Raw genomic sequence first — 17,931 nt, forward strand, 5'->3', positions numbered from 1 at the left:
GTATGGATGTGTACAGAGCTACAGACCACACCTGGAGTCCAATTTTGTTGATATTTAGTAAGTAGGTACTAATCCATGATATCTCCAGGCATTTTTGTACCAAATTGTACAAATCCCATTCCCATTAAAATTTAGGTTCAAAGGTTATTGTAACTTATGTTATTTTCCAATAACAACCCCAATAAAACTCATTGTTACTCCTACCACTTACCCATGTTAAAGCGGTGTTGACAAACTAATAGGAGAAGTGTGTGTCAGATTGCTTATACCGTTTATTTACGTTTATAATAATTTTGTTGATGACCTAAATAGTTTTCTTTCTTATAACTAAATAGTTAAAATTTATAGCCTTCTCTTACTACCAAGAAAAGTAATCCTCTTATATTTTGTTATTTTAAACAAAATTGAAACAAAAAGTATAAGATAGATGTTTATATTGACTTGATAACTAAACAAAACGTTTTGCAACAAACAAAACAATTTTTTTTTAGTATCCAGAAAAATTAAACTTTTGTATGAGCCAAAAGTGAACCAATGAAAGCACGTCAAAGTGCATTGTGCTTTAGTTGATAAATTGTATTCATTTCCAGTTTGATTTATGATGGAACTGTTCCAATTTGTCACTGTTCCACTTTCATATTTATTCCGTAAGCCATTAGCGCTCTGGCAGGATGGCATTTCGTGTTGTAGCGCAATATCGCTAATTTACGCTGCAATCGTATGATTAATGAATATTGTCAATAGAAATTTCAATGTTTAAAGTGACTAGTTTTTTGTACAAAAATTACGTATTTTTACTCAAAATAGTTTGGATTGTTATATAATTGATAGTACATCACATTAATACCATCATGAGAAATATTCTAATGGTATTGTGAAAACCTTCATAAATCTCTATAGTGGTATTTATTATCGCGATAACAACTTTTGATATTACAAATAATCCAAACTGAAAAACATTTTGACCCTGAATAACTTACAAATCTACAAAAGGATTTTCAAATTTTAGATTGGACATAATTTAAATTAAATTTTAATAGATCTCATAAATGGTGAAAGTAGATCCAGTTAAGTAGGTCAGATGTTTAGTCAACCGTACCTGATGTCTTTCCATCTTTCCATTGAGAGACTTGGGCTAGTTTGTTAACTAAAGACATAGTCCAGTAATTACTCCCTTGTGTTTTAAAGTACTTTATCGAAATATTAAGGAATATTGTATAGAAGCAAATGTTTTTGTTAGTAAATCTAATTTATATTTCAAGATTGCATCCAAACAAAGTAGAAATATAATTTGTAACCTTGCTTTAAGGTATTATTATTCCATCCAATTAAATAAAAAACTTTAACATTGGATTTATGAAATAGTTCATTTTGGAGGTTCCTCAAATTTCTGTTTACTTTTGTGATACGCAAAACACATAATAGACTGACGGTAAGCTATATTTCGTCCACTTAAAAAGTTGCCTGCCTCTTGAATTTAATTAAACATCTCACCCAGCATCGCCACACCAAGAGGTCATTAGGAAAGTCAGCCAGAGTAATGAGCGATGCTACATATTTAATTATATTTACTCTACTTGACCTTTTTTAAAAATATTTGAATAAATTGTAACACTTTTTAGTAGGCTCTGTAATTATATAACGGATGTTTTCTTTAATACTAAAGTAACTTAATAACATATAGTAGAAAATAATTACACTAAGGACTAAAAAACAACAAAATCTTTATAAATGTTCATGTATGTGTTCTAACCAAAGTTTTCACTATTGTTTCTCCGTTTAGTATTATTCCAGTATAAGTTTGCCTACTTTTCTGATTGGCTGTATTGGATTGATATACTTTAGAATACAGTTTTAATATTTGTTTTTCTTTCACATGACTTATTGACTAATTTTGTATTACAGGAATTTATAATTTAAATATCTTTATGATATACTGTTTTCAGAGAAGTTATGGAGCTTATGATTCATACTTGACAAAATATAATATCGATAGAAAATCTTATAATTTGCTATACAATATATTAGCTATTTTATCTATTCAATGTTTTAAACTTTATAAATAACATCTAGGGGGAAAATACATTTAATTTCCACTGTATAGTTCTTTTTAATAAAATGAGTATTTCCTATAACAATGTCGTTATTAAAATACTGAAATGCGACTGTTTTACCAGCAGTGTTTGATATGTTAAACGAACTTTTTACTCCAAAATTAGATTAGTTATCGCTATAGTTTAAACCTAATATTTTAATTTATTCTTATTAGCATTGTTAAAGTTTCTTTACGTCAAAATTAACGTTTGACGTCATCAGGTCCGTGCATGGAACCTGTTAATCACAACAAGGGGAACAGACTTACTGTCGGAAACAAAAGGTTTAGTGTTTAGCTCAGTATTTGAATGCATTAATCTGCAACTAATACACTGAATACTCTAACAATACTTCATCTAAATAAAAACAGGTTAAGTTAGAATCCCTTTATTACTAATCGAAGCATATTCCAAAGATAAACACCAACTGTGTATTTTACCATTTATCATTTTCGGCTACCAACTGTTTAGAAGATTATACCATCTTAAACTAAGGAGTTTTTTGGGAATAATCTATTTAAACTGGTAAACAGTCAATGAAAATTATAAACGAATGCAATAACATAAACTGGTAATAGAATTTCAATCAAGTGATTGATACTCAATATAAAAAAGGTTTAACCTTATATTTCCTGCGCATTTGCCATGCAAAACATTACTCAGTTATAGAACTTTAAAGAAAATATATTAACACATTAAAAAGAACTAAAGTCAAACGTAGGATACACTGATATAGCCCAGAGGGAAATCTTAGAAAGTGCAACTTGACTTTTACTGACATTCCTTGCCGCACGTTCTGTGTCTATTGTGTGGTCTGTAGACGAAACTTGATCGTCGGTTTACCAAAATCAACAAATAATGTCAAACGTGTTTATTTTTAAAATATAAATCATCTGTAGAGGAAATTGTATTGTAATTTTGGATTTTAGATTTAGTTATGACAAGTCTTACAGGATGACCAAGCAACCAATATAATGTCTTAGAAAATTCCTCACCTTTAAATATTTATTAATGTATTCGTTTATTTATGGATTTATTTATGTATATATTCAAATTACAATGCTTATTGAAACATATTTTCAAGAAACATTATATAAATACCCAAAACCACATGTTAATAAAATTTTGTACAGTTTGGATCAGCATGTTTTCATAATAAAAACTATTATTTACTTGATAGTGAATTTTCTAGTTTTTCTTCAGTTAACGTATTGCAATTACAAAACAATACCAACTATATAGATTTGTTAGCTATAAATATCTGTATAAACATGTCTAGTAAGACTTTGTGTAAATATTTAAGACCAGGGCTAACCACGCAATATGAACTTTGTGCTTTGCAAATTACCAAGTAGGGAGGTTGAGTAAACGAGTAAATTTGGCAAGTTGGTTAAGTCGGATCTGCAGGTGTGAACATCACAAGTTGATAATTGGTCCCGAGTTTCCACCCATTCCCACTTTATTGCCACTTCTACTCAAGTACTACTTTAAACAGCATTGCTAAGTTTTGATATGTCTATTCGATACTATAATCATAGAATGTGTGTTATTTTTTTTAGTAAAAATTTCTTAAGAAAAGCAGTACTCGCTCTTATAAGTGCCAGGGCATTTTTAAAAGATAGTTATTTCTTAGTTTGAAGCTTTTATTAAGTTTTAAGTATAAATGGTATATTATAAAGCTAATGAAGACATTTATTTTGTTTTTAAGGATACTATTTCCATTGACTATGAACCTGCTAGGTTTATATGACTGTAGGTATATATAGTCAATGCTATTACCTCAAACTACTAAAGAGTCTAATAGCACTATGCCAAACTACACTATATATTACTCGTATATAAATTCCAATAAACAATATTAATTTTCAATAACCATTTATGTAGGTAACCTCTATAATTTTTACTGTGTTTTTAAAACGTTGTCATTATATTCAGTTCGCATTCCAGCAACTCCGTAAGATTTGCATTGTAATGAAGTTCAGCTTGCGCTCACTTAATTTACATAGTCACCATCATAAAATAAGTTACAATAACTGTCACCATAGCTTGTTTCATATCAAGAACAGTGTAAGGTTCACAATGTTATTTTTTTCTTTCAACGCTTTTATAATTCTGTGTGCCTTTCAATATTATATCTTTTTCATACTAGTTCAAAGGAAAACATACTAGTTTCATACTAGTTTGAAGATAGTAAAAAAAGATTTTATTTGGTATGTTATCTTAAACGCATTACTGCTCTTTATTGTCTGTGCCCTTATGCTTTGTTTGAAATAGTTTGGATGACGAAACGAATTCAAATATCCATAACCATAAATAGTTAACCACCCAAATCACTTCAAGTGGATTTAAATAATTCTAATTGTTTTCATTTCATGTAGTTTCTATGCCACTCATGTGTCTATAATGTGGAAGGTATAACGCTTCACAATTAATTTTAATTTACAAAAGCCCCTGCTACTAAAGAATGCATTTCGATTTGATTTCAATATTATGAAGACCAAGAAAATTATTCTTGTTTTTATTTTTCATATTAACTAACAATAAATTATGGATGGATAAAATTGAATACCATTGTATAATATGGTAAATGTCAACACAATCTAAAAGTTATTTTTCATCATGTTAAAATCAGAGTTTGTACAACTAGTTTCATTAAACCACGAGTGTCTCTGACCATCACGCTAAAAGCAAAGTTTGCCATTGGATTATAAATAGCCAGTGCAAACTCTGAGACTAGAGCCCACTTATTTAACTAATCTCTGGACATTCATATAATTAGTGTGGTAACTAATTCACAGCAATTTGTATGTTTACAAAATTGATAGGGTAGAGGGTTAAAATACAGATGATTGGCAATTGGCTGAGTAATAAAAGCGCTTTACAAACAGTTGCAGAGTTATTATAGTAAAAACTACACTAATCTATAAGAAAACAAGTAGGTTTTTCTTTTTCCGTTAACCCCTCCTAAACTACCATTTGTATTTTAGCAGCGGTCAAGGAATATTATTTTTTCAGTCTGTAGTTATCATTCTATGGAAATTCGCGAGAATTTGCATTGCTATGTTTAAAAGTGAATGTTTTAATGAAACGTTAAGTAAAAAGTTTTATTATAGAGGTTATTATATTATACGTGATTATACGTAAGCATTATGTCCAAAGTAAATATTTGCAAACATCTCTACTTACAACCATCTAATGCAGCATATCATTATGGAAAATTCATTTCACGGATGGAGTTCTAATTCAGTTGCAGTTGGTTGTTTAGTTGGATAATTAAGAACTAATAGCGTGTTTCACGTAACCCTAATTGAATGATTTTATTATAAAGTGTATTCAGTTAAACCCCAGTCATTGGTCTAACGGAAGTATTTAAACAATATATCCACTATTGGTAATCTGTCACGTTATTTTGCTACCGCCTTAAATGTTATCTGTGAAGTGTTTTATTTGCTGATTTCTTCCAACATTCCGTATAATGTTTTAAGATGATATTTAGTATACATATGACTAGATCATATATGATCTAATCCCCTTAAAAAAGGACAGTAGGAAGTTCAGTCAGCCGATCTGCAATATCAGTATCCACTTTATCGGTTGGGAACACAGAGATATATCTCTCAGGAGACGTGACTTGTGTGGGATATCTATAACACTATACCACTGGATGTAGTTTAATATTTTTCCAGAATGTAATAACCGATTTAATTAGAATAAAAATCCGAAATTAAATAAAAAAATCAATGCAAATGAAATTATGTCCCCAAAAGTTTACCACTTTCTAAATTATTTATTTGCATTTCCATTATTTTATATCTGAAGGCACCAAAGTGTTTACTGATTAACATGGGGATTAATGAAACCTTTTAGGATTTCTTAATTCTAATGCAAAATGTGAAAGTAATAATATTTTTGCTGTTAATATTTTTGTAATTTACAAACACATTTTCATGCTAAGGCTGTTAAAAAGTAGATTTTCTATATTACACAGTTGCTTGGAATGACTATTATTGCTATGCTGATGGTCATGAAGACTTGTCCGGACCAACCATAACACACCTAATCCAGTCACCTTCATTTAGAAATACACCTTATTGTGTAAATTAACCCCTAACTGGAAATTAAAATCTGTCATTAAAACCTCTGACATAAACAAGATTCAATACTCATGATAAAATCCTTCGAGATCAAAGTTATATTTATGACTCAACTAATTGATTTGCAAATCAAGTATTTACGTTAATATTTGTTACAAATGCTTATTCTATTCTGCAGATTGAGGTCTTGAGTTATCCCAGTTATGTATTTCAATTTCCTACAACCCTGATGGTGCAATTCTAGCGCGCTGCAGCCGACAGAGAATGATGACTTTGAGACACATCAGTGAAGCTTGTCATTCGTCATTTGTCTGCTAAGTCAATGCGAGGAACTTTAAAGCTATGTTTTAATCCTCTAAAAATAGTTTTGATACAGATCTGGATTAAAGATGTTATTTAAGAATTGCTAGTAATCTAAGTGCAACGAAGATGGATGAAGTAATAAAGTAAATATTTTTCTACATCAATATATTTAACCATTTATACATTTTATTCTTTTCATATGTTTTTTGTGAGTTTTTTTTCCTCACAAATGTTTTAAAAGCTTGGATGGAGTTAAAAAGTTAAATCAGTTTAAGCTAAGAGAAACTTAAACAGTTTGGAAAATTGTTATTTCTTTACCCATGTAATAAAAAATAGGTTTTCTACAATAAATGCATAGCTCAGAGAATTTCGAAGCATTTTAAAACTATATGATTCCATGAACGTCACATGATAAGCTCTAAAAGCTTTAGTGGTGAGCCGACAACTTACAGGGAATTACAGCATTAGCAACACCTCTCTAGTACACCTAATGATGATAGGGCTCAGGACAAGATGTTTGCAGACATTTAACTCTGTACAACAAACTAATCAGATGAAATGCAATAATTGCTGTTTCATTTGTAAAGGCTACTATACTTTGCAAAGTATTAAGGTTTATTCTGTAAGACAACATAAACATCAAATATTTTTATTTATAAAATATCAACTTCAATGAGTGAAATAGTATATTTCATAACAAGAGTAGAAAATGAGTCATTACATATTTGAGAGCAGGTTTGAAGTGCGAGATTTATCGAGCACATTAAATAGCCGAGAACGGGCCACTACACTACAAAGACTATATATTTTCTCAAACAGACATTAGAAAGTTCTTTATTATAGGTAGGAACAATATTACAAAACTCATAGAATTTTTTATGTTACGCCTTCAATATAAAGTTAATATTTAGGCTACTTTGGTTGTACAGTTTTAGTTGTTGAAAATTGAAACAGTTGGCAAAACAATAACATATATTTTTTTATTTACGTCGACAAAACAAAAATCATAGTTAACATTCATTTCGCATAGTAAAATTTCTTTTTTCCGTAGTAAATAATTTGAAGATGAATTTTGCAGGCGATAAACATGTAACGAAAGGTTCATTTCACAGTAGTGTAGCGAAAAAACTTTAATCAGGTAATGGTTAGAATCATATAAGTCAAGTGAATCTTGTTTTTACATTAAGGCATATGTAAAAACATTTATAATAAAGTAAAAAGCTTATCAAAATTTAGATAAGGGGGTCGCTCATCTGGTCTGACTAAAATGTTAGGATAAAAGAAACGTTTATTCAAATGAAGTTACACTATGTATTTTTGTATGATCAATCCTTACTTATGTGCATAAAATACGTAAAATGTACTTATTTATTTATTTCACACGGTAAACCATTTTTACAATTATCATCAGCAAATACAGGATGGAATAATTTACAATAACAATACATTACTTAATGCAATGAAATAATAAATTGGTGGTGCATCTATGTTTTAATGGTTGCAAGTGAAATCAAATCTTAGATGGTGGTGTACATACCCTAATCTTTATTATTTTAATATAATCTATAAGTTGTAACAACACAAAATGTAACGATGCCACGTACAGTATCATCATTGTAAGACTTAAACCCTATAGAAAATGATGAATTGTGGTGTATCTTCATCCAGCAGTGTTGTATTGTCCAGACAACGGCCTGTGATTAGTCTAGACATTGTCTGCGATGACATTGTCTGTAGCCTTTACTCTCGTGGGGGTAGACAATAGTATTTTATCAGGGCTTTGTAAAACAGCAGAGTTGTATGAGTTCTCCAGACGGTTGAAATGTTAAATTAAGATCACTGTAGAAAGGGAAATGTTGAAAAAAGCTACTTAAAATACATTGTGTAAAGTGTAGTCCTTATTTCAAAACAAAAACTAATTTAATTGTTTATAATATTTTGAGAAAATTGTTCACAAGCAGTTTTATGAATATAAAAGAAATTGCATCTAACGTTAATCATTACTTTTATTTCGATGACAGTTTGTTTTATTTTTACGTATAAACATTTGATTAACAGCAATGGTGACATGGATAAGAATCAATAAAGTTGGGGAATCCTGTCTTGTAAATATTTGATGCCAGATTCAATCACAAAATCTGTTGCGCTCCTGCAAAAATAAACTTGTGAAAGATGTCCTAGGTATACTTTAAAAATGAGGGCATTTGTTATTTACTTATGCTAGCATTTTAACAATTATTGCCCATTAACAAGTTACTGTACTTTCTTATGTTACATAAAAGTATTTTAATGTTTATCGTAATTTATATCATAAAGCCTGATCATTTGAGCTTTCTTTGGAATCATATTGAAATTCGTTTAAGAATTTTTTGTGAATTGAGAATACTTGATACAAGTAAAAACCAGTCTCTTTGGAATTTTCAAGGTTGTATCAAACTTCGTAATAATAGTTTTATTTCTGCTTTTAAACTCTCAATGCCTAGTTACTGTACGATAAAGAGCTCACGATTTCTTCAATTAGGTTTACAACCCATCTAATTAATAATGTCATAATTAATTAAATTTTAATCATCCCCTTTTTTATTAGGGGTGAGTGAGAATAACGATTCTCTATCACTCCTGAGTTTTTACTGAAAAACTACTACCATTGATATATTACTACTACCAATATTATGTGATAATGTAGAAGTTATATATCGATGCAACCTACAAGTTTAAAATTACTAAAGCGGAAATTATAAAACAATAAATGGGTTAAAGGATAATGCACAATTATTTTAAGGTTTGTTTTGGAAAAGGGGGATTTGATTGACGTGTTCGTGTATAGTGTTCATAGAAAAAATATAGGTTAGTGTAGGTGTAGGATTTAAATGTTTCAAAATAAACATTTAATAAGAAAATAAAACAGGTAGAAAAAACTTAGGCAAGCGGAAGGGGTTAACAAGATGTAGAATAGACTTATTTAAAAGTCTTATCCACTTTGAAAGTTTAAGTCTGTCAGTTGCTACTCGTCGTTCAATCCAAGCACTTGGCGTTTGATGAAATGAATAATGGATATATGCTCTACAGTAAAGCTGTACTGTATACTAAATGCATAAGAAATGCAATTTTATTTTGAGTGCTATGTATTTTTTATTAAAATATAAATATTTGTTTTTGTAAAAACTATGAAAAATTCCAAAATTCTCTTCACGGATGAAAATGGAGCTCTTGAGAATACTTTTGTTTTTACAGCGAACCTCAAACATCAAAAGATGAGAACCCTGTTGATAAATATCCAAGCCGGTCCCTCAAGACCCAACTTTTTATTTCTTACCCTTTTCGTTTTTAATTAAAAATGTTTACCAGACTACTGCTTAGCGCGATGGGAATTTTCTTATGAATCTGCTCAAGCTAAGATCTTGATTTTGACTGTTCTGATAATATAAATCAAAACCGCAATTTTTTTCGCAATATGATAGAATTTTATGATAAGGTCTGTGCTAAATGTAATTTATGAAATGTGAATAATTAGCAAATAATTTAGCATTTTTGTATCTTTACTAAGGTTTTTGTTTGAAATAGTAATTTAAACATCAAGTCCAGATGGTAATGTGTGAGACTACTCTTGTAATGTAGGCCTATGAATATTCCGTAAACATTTGGGAAGTTTTTTTTTCTTATCCATTTTCACACACCTAACAAATAATTGTCCTAAAAGTAATAACTAATGTAGCCTATACTATTTAATTTGGGGAGAATTTATGTATCAACCTCCTTTCTTTCCAAGCATGATGAAGCAAAGATCAAAAACTACAAGACATACGCACACGCACATGCACATACAGTACCTTTAGTAGTCTAGTTTAAATGCTTTTAGATCCTTTTTTTATCAAAGGTTTTAGGAAAATTTAAAATGTTAAAATTACAGAGTATAGTAAAAGTTGTTAATTTAGTATACTTTAGCTCAGGTAAAATTAGTATGTTATTTTTGAGCCTATTTTAATTTATAAAGGTATTCTGCACATCTACATGCAAATATCTTTCTAAGAATATGCCTAGATTTTCCCTGCGATGCACACGAGCTGAGAAACAAGGTTTTAAATAAACATGCTTGCCTATTAATATATAGATAGTTTTAAAGTATCATATAGCTATAAAATAATACTGTCACAAAATATTTCTTGCTTGACATGAAGAGAAGGTAAGAGGTTTAAGTAGGATTTATTTCTTCTCTTGTACGTGACTGGACCACAAATAGGTCGTCCTTATCTCCCTTTCTCATAGAGCTTGTTATCACGACGGTGACTGTAGTGTAAAAATTGTTTTGTCCCTTAAAATTACTGTGTTTGTTTCTTAACTACGGACAAATAATTAAAACTAGAGGTCACCCCCGTGATCGAAAACTCGACCAATGTACTGTGCAAACTATTTTCACCCCACGCTGTAAATAATACACGTGAATGCAGTTTCCTCAATTTTTTCTGTTTATATTTCGTTGTTATTTTCTCACCAGCATGGCAACCCATGGGGCCCATGTTATTTTTTCAATTTTGTGTTTATTTTTTAGCCTATTTTAAATTATACAGGAATTTTGTAAATCTACAGGCAAATATCTTTCTAACGGTATGCGTTGATTTTTCCTGTAATGCACATGAGCTGAGAACAAAGATTTTCAAGAAACTTGCTTGTCTATGATAATATACAAGATAATTCTCTTAAAGCATAAATTGCTTCAAATTTCATGCGTATGATGTGTAGATAACAGTTTGTCAACTAGTTCCAAGTTAGTTCAGTATGAAGCTTACTACAAAGGAAAGAGCAGAAGACCAATTTATGTTAGAAATGCATTGACACAAGATTCAATAATTGTGAACACCAAACAGATTGACGTCATCTGAAGACTTTGGGTTACAGGTTAAAATAAAAGAGAGCAGATTCAAAATTAATGTGATTTTATTTATTTAATATTTTACATCAGCCATGTCCAGAAAAACTTAAAAGTAAAGTCGTTACTGGTTTTTAATTACTTGAGGTAAGAAAAACACTGTAAGAGGAGCACTTAAACCGAAGTATTATGCAATTTTGTTTGTTTATCTCAATAGACTATGTTTAAGTTTTTTTTGTTTTTTTTTACTTTTAAAAATAATCTAAGGCAATCGAACAAATTTAAGTCCTCTGGTACTAAGTATAAAGCCAGTAGAGTATAGTATCACTTTAGTCTGATGAAGTTCAGTTTAAAACGCGATTATTAAGTATTATTAAGTAGTGATTAAGTATTAAGGCTCTATTTATACAACGATATAATACAGGCCATAACACTTCTGCCATACAGCCAGGCTTTAATGAAGATAATGGCCAATTGGATGAAGCAACATTACATTAAGTAACATTAATTTTACACTGCATTGTTGGTTAATGGTTTTTGGTTTTAGTAGTTAATGACGGATATAAAATCCCTTGGTTTGAAATAAACAGCTTTTGTCTAACAAATTAAGCTGGAAAATGTAAAATAGATAAAACAAGGTAGCAAATATTAATCTTGTATACTAAAAAACATAACTAATAAAGTAATAATCTGAATAAGAAATAAACTAATTAGAACTTGGTTATTCACAATGATAAAAAAACCTATAAAATATGAAAATTCTACAGTTACAATTCCAAACACACTTTATCATAGGTTCAGTTGCGAAAGTAAAATGAAATTATGCAGTGTTGTAATTCGTTTACATAATCCCTGTCTAACTGGTTTAACAGAGTATGGATTCAATAAGTAAGACAGACGAAGCGGATATTCAATAGCTTTCGACTATATTTCTAAGCTGTTACGTACAACCAAAATGTTGGTCTGCATTTAAACACTACACAAGGCAACGAGATAGTCAACTCCAAACAGCTAAAATAGGGTTTGTTTTACTAGAAACGCAGTAGAATAATTTACTTCATTTAAAAATATTAAATCTTAAGAATAATGAATATGAATATTTTGAAGGTAGAAAGTGGAAAAAATCTACATTTGTGACATTATTTAGTAAAAAAGAATTGCATAAGGTTTATTTTTACTCTAACGTAAATATTAAATTTCCCAGTGACCTAAAGCAGAACATCTTAATATCCGCTGTCTTAATACTTTTTCAATAAAACAACAAACCCTCATTTCAATTTAGGATCTCTTATAGCTTTAATTATAATTAGAATATATTTAAGAGTGATGAAATTTTGTAGGTTTACTACAATATGATAGGTTTCATTGGTTTATAAAATTTACTTATCATCTATATCCTGGCAAAGCACCTAATTTATTAACTATAAGAATTAAAAATTTGTACTAATCCATTTATCCTGGAATGGTAAATGGAAATCAGAGATTATCCTCTTAGCTATAAAGTTAAAAGGTCTCGAAAAATAAGTGAGCGTGTTAAATTACTGAAGAGAGTCAGAATATTCAGCACATTTTGGTGACACAAGATAAATGGTGAATTACTCGCTTCACTGGTTCGTCCCAAAATCGTCTATCTGTCTACAGCAATGACTAGAATGCATCAAACATATTTATATCTCCCTTTTTTTTACTCATTGTTTGAGATATTTCTCAATTTTGTTTTTTAAAAACATTCATAATAATGTATGCATAGTATGATGGTTTACAGTCCTATTCATTGTGTTTGTTTCAGAATATGCTTTACGTTAAATGTAAACCTTTGTTTAATATTCCAGTAAATAATGAAATTACACAAGACTCGTAGACCACAAAATGTTTGAACATTTTATACCTAGTTCATATTACAGTTGGAAATGTTTTCCGGTTGACAATTCAAAGACCGCATGGTAAAGCTGTTTGGATGAAAGAAATTCCGGGTCTTTTAGAGCGTCTGCCACGTTCGGCAGCGTTTTTAAATGTTTAAGCTAAACCCGAGCTATGTTGCTTGTTGGGAAACGTAATGTTTTGTCTCCTTTAGGAATTTTTGTGACGAGGTTTTCATATTTCTTAACCTCATAATAAAAGTAAATCTTTGCACGATAATACCAGTCAGCTAATCGATTAAACTAGTTTGTGTATTTAACGAAACCAAAATATGATCATACAATTACTTCCTTAATTAATAAGTAAATATCAACCGGGTATCATGAATTGGGTACCTTGCGAAACATACCTATGTGAGCAATTAAATTTAGATACAATATCAACAACACAAACAAAAGTTTTTGAAATCCACAACTTCCCTTCTTCATATTGAGGCAATACTTGTTTAAGAAGGAACGTAAAATAATCTACAGTTAAATAGAAACTACGGTGAATTAATTGATTCTTTTACGGTAACAAATTGCATATGGAGTTTTAGAAAACAAGGTGAGGAGAATTTGTTTGTTCTAAAATTCCAAATTGTTGTCCAAAATGTCCCTCATTGTTTTAGAAAAAAACCTTAACTTAATTTGTTAATAGCGCTATGCTTCCTACACTTAGGACATTTTGCCATCAAAAACTATTATTACCAAGGTTTAAATTTTCTTTTATTGTCAACATTGGACCTGTTATTTCAATTGTTCTTATGGGCTCAAATATTTGGCATTGTATTCTACTAAAAACACCTTTAACTTAATGTGCATATAGACCTATGCTTATGTTTATGATTTTTATCCATCTTCTAGTGGGCTAGCGGCCTGAGGAGGTAGTGCATAATGGCAAATATACACCACATGCACATTGCAAATTCAACGAATCTTTGAACAGCTGTAATTGACTTGACTGTTTATTTGAGGTCCGGTTTGCGGTTTTTTTTTTTTTTTTTTGTAAAACAAGACCTTTAATTTTATATACATATCAACCTATGCTTACATAATATTTTCAACCTATAGGTGGCATCCTGCCCAAATCACACACAAATAAGTGGCTTTTACCAGTAATGATAAGCCAAATTTGATTGAGGTATCTCTTTTCGTCTTAAAGTTATAAAGTCGTCCTAAGACATAATTGTCATCCTATAGAGATGGCATAGTTAAATGTGCAGGTCTTTAAACACAAGACAACAATTAGACACTGTTAAATTTCATCTCAATACTTGTCGCTTCTCTTCTATGGCCTATCATCACTCAATGACAGTCTGCAGCTCGAATACTGAATTCCACGTGAAATTTGAAACTCGTAGTGCCATCAGTAAATTTAATGGCTTCTAAAGGAGCCACACTGGCATTTTTCACCTTTAATAGCAAAAGGCTAGAATCTGTATTGATATGAATAAAACCCATTAACATGTTTTTAATGTTTGTTACTACAAAATATTTGTCGTTGACAAGTAAGATCGTTCCTAGAAAAATTCTAGGAAAAAATTTATTGTCGAAGTAGAAGGTAAAACGATTACGGGACGTAGGTGGGACAAACGACCAGGACTCAACCTTTAGCAACGTGCTTTGAAAAAAGAAACTGATTTCGGTTAGAAGCTAATACTTGTAAACAATTAAATTGTTTATTATTAGTTTTTTGTATGATCACGATCCATCAACAATGCTTTGTCGTGCATTGGAATGCAATATAATGAATTTCCATTATACTAGTTCTGGTTAAAAATTATAGTACTTTAATACTTTTCATTGAAATGGCGACCATACAAAGTAGGTGTTTTAAGCCAAGTATGAATGGAGATGAGTCTAGGATGAGTGGTGCGACCTTGTAGTGTTGTTAGTGACTAAGACCGACATTCCTTAGACACAGCTGTTAATTAATAGCCCATACAGCCAATGGCAACTAAGGGACCTACAGTTTATAGTGGAATCCGAGCCACATGTTTCCCTTAGTGAAACATAATATAATATATAAGAGCTGGTATGTACGATAACAGATTTTAACGTAAGCAGCGCCTCTTTAATCGTCGACTATTACTCCAATAGTCAATGCTTCAATATCCAAAGATCAATATTAAAATTAATACAGCAGATTTTTTCCATTATTTAAATTCTTATTTTAAAACCAAAATTGGCTCTCCGCATTAGATAATGCACAAGTTACGTCAGATTATATCATCCGAATAATACGATTATAGAAGAACCGCCAGACTGAAATTGAGATTAACGAGGTCTTGATGGCTTATTATTTAAACAAGTAATTGAGTTTAGAGGGGATTAATATCTTTTGTTAACCTCATTATATGTTAATTGTAAATAAATTAACTGTAACTAAGCTGTCAGACTTCTAACATTTCTTAGAAGTAGTTTTCTTTATATAAACAAATAGTGGTTCATAAATATGCTACAAAATATCTGTGTCTTACGTACAATTGCGTATACTAACATTAATTTAATATACAGGCAACAAAAACATAAATAGGGGTGCTTGTTTTGATTTTACAACTCCAAAATGTCTTGTCTTTTAAGACATTTTCCAGAGTATTTCTTTATCAAATTCAAATTCTAAAAACAACATTCACTTTTTAATACTAAAACAATTACACAAATACTTTACCGTGTAAACTTCTCTGAAGTTACTAAAAGAAAGCAAACATCCCACTTCATATAACGTTTATTTACACTCTGGTATTACAGGCACCGAGCCTTAAGCTAGGAGGATGTAATCTTTTAACTGTTTATTCACCTTAAAGAATCTTTACGTTTGACACCAAGGGAGCCACATTTCTAAGAATTCAAAAGCAGATGTTAATTAAAAAACAATCTAATTCCTTCAAAGTCTTTTCCCCCGTCAAAACAGTCATACGGCGTTGTTTGTTTGATGTTTTACACAGTCGTTGAGGTGTTGGAACTTTGATATTTTCAACATATTTGATTTAACTGCAACTTATTCTGGTAACATGTGATGCCAGATAGTTTCAAAAGTCATTGTTTTTATTTAAAATTAAAATATATAATATTTTAATGACGTCAATTAACATGATCATTCCGTAAGTATGTGCTGATATAACGTTATCATAATAACATAAGTGTTATAGTATTAACTTAAAGAACATTATGCCTATCTTAAGGCTAATTAATGTTTTTTTTTTTTTTACTTCGAAAAATTAACGTAACATTGGCTATTTTTCCAAACAGATTTATTTTACTTAAAAAATTTAATGTAGACTTTCATTTCGTCAACATGAAATGTCATAGAATCTGATTTTTTACATCCAATTAATATTTCAAGAATGGCAATGCACAAGAGTAATATGAATACATCACTAAACCAGCTCTTACCTCAAGGTATACTCCTTGCTTGGCAAACATTTTTAGTAATAATGTGTTTAACCCAATCAAACAATTTTTGTCTCATTTATGTGTAAAATAAATTTCATCATAGGTTTTCGAAGGCTACAAGTTAGCCTACTTCTTTTAATTTTATTTTGTAATGCTTTCATAATGAGTGATTTACTTTTAAAAACTAAAATTATAACTAAAAAGCTCTTTTCTATAAACATTTTGAAATTAAACTTATTTTCTCGTAGTTTTGGTAAAAAACAAATGAAAAAGTAGTAATATAGTTGATGGTCAAACACTTATTGACTTTAAGTATGTACAAAAAAAGATTAATTTCGTGCAAAATTTTACTTCCTGTTGCAGATTCAGACTTTGGATTTTTCATTCAAGCAAAATATTTTTATTTAGGGAGGACATGCATATACATACAGTATATTTTACCAATACTTTTGGAAAGTCATATATACCCCCGTTACAGTAAACCTACAGACTAAGCGAATCTCTGATTTTATTTTGATTAAAATATATCCCTAATAAAATTAAATTAAATTTAACGAGTACTAAAGACTTCCACAGGAAAGGTGTTTTTTCTTTAGTGAAGCTTTAGTAGTATGAAGTTTATAAATTAACCAATTTCAAATATTATTAAGATGTAAACAAATAGGATTTAAACTGTTAATGTGTTCTCAATATGAATTGCACGGGTGTTTTAATAGAAGTTTTCTAAATTAAAATCTGTGACGCGTAAATTTACACAATGTTTCGTTCTCTACACGATGCTTTACAGGATGGTTTAAATTAAAATTAGGCTTTTTTAACAAAAAAGGGTGAAAATATGAAAAACACATTTTTATTAATATTTTTAATAGTTTTAGAGTTTCTTGGCTCCATTTTCGTGGTTGATGAATTAATTTAAGTGTTTCAAGGTAAAATTCAAAATTTGTGCGATCATGCCAAATTTAATCAAAATAGGATCAAAACTCCTGGAGTTGTCATGTTCACCACTCTCCGTATGGTTGTAAATCTTGTTGAAATTGATCAGAGCAATGCATCATAGATTTGGATACAATCGTAACTAGTTGTAAATCGTATTTTCAAAGCTTTAGGATTCACCTTTGTAAGCTTTATTTTAGTGAACTTGTGAGCCGTGTGTATTTTACCAAAAAGTAATAAAATAAAATGTAACAAAACAAAGTTTTTCATTTTTATGTAAGAAACGTTGTGCACTAAAATTCATCATTTGAGTCACATTAATGAACATAATTTTAAAAAATATG

The sequence above is a fragment of the Macrosteles quadrilineatus genome, unplaced genomic scaffold (genome assembly GCF_028750875.1).
Source record: "Macrosteles quadrilineatus isolate MER2022 unplaced genomic scaffold, UCM_ALF_1.0 Scaffold_17__1_contigs__length_3442018, whole genome shotgun sequence".
In the NCBI taxonomy this organism is placed as follows: domain Eukaryota; kingdom Metazoa; phylum Arthropoda; class Insecta; order Hemiptera; family Cicadellidae; genus Macrosteles; species Macrosteles quadrilineatus.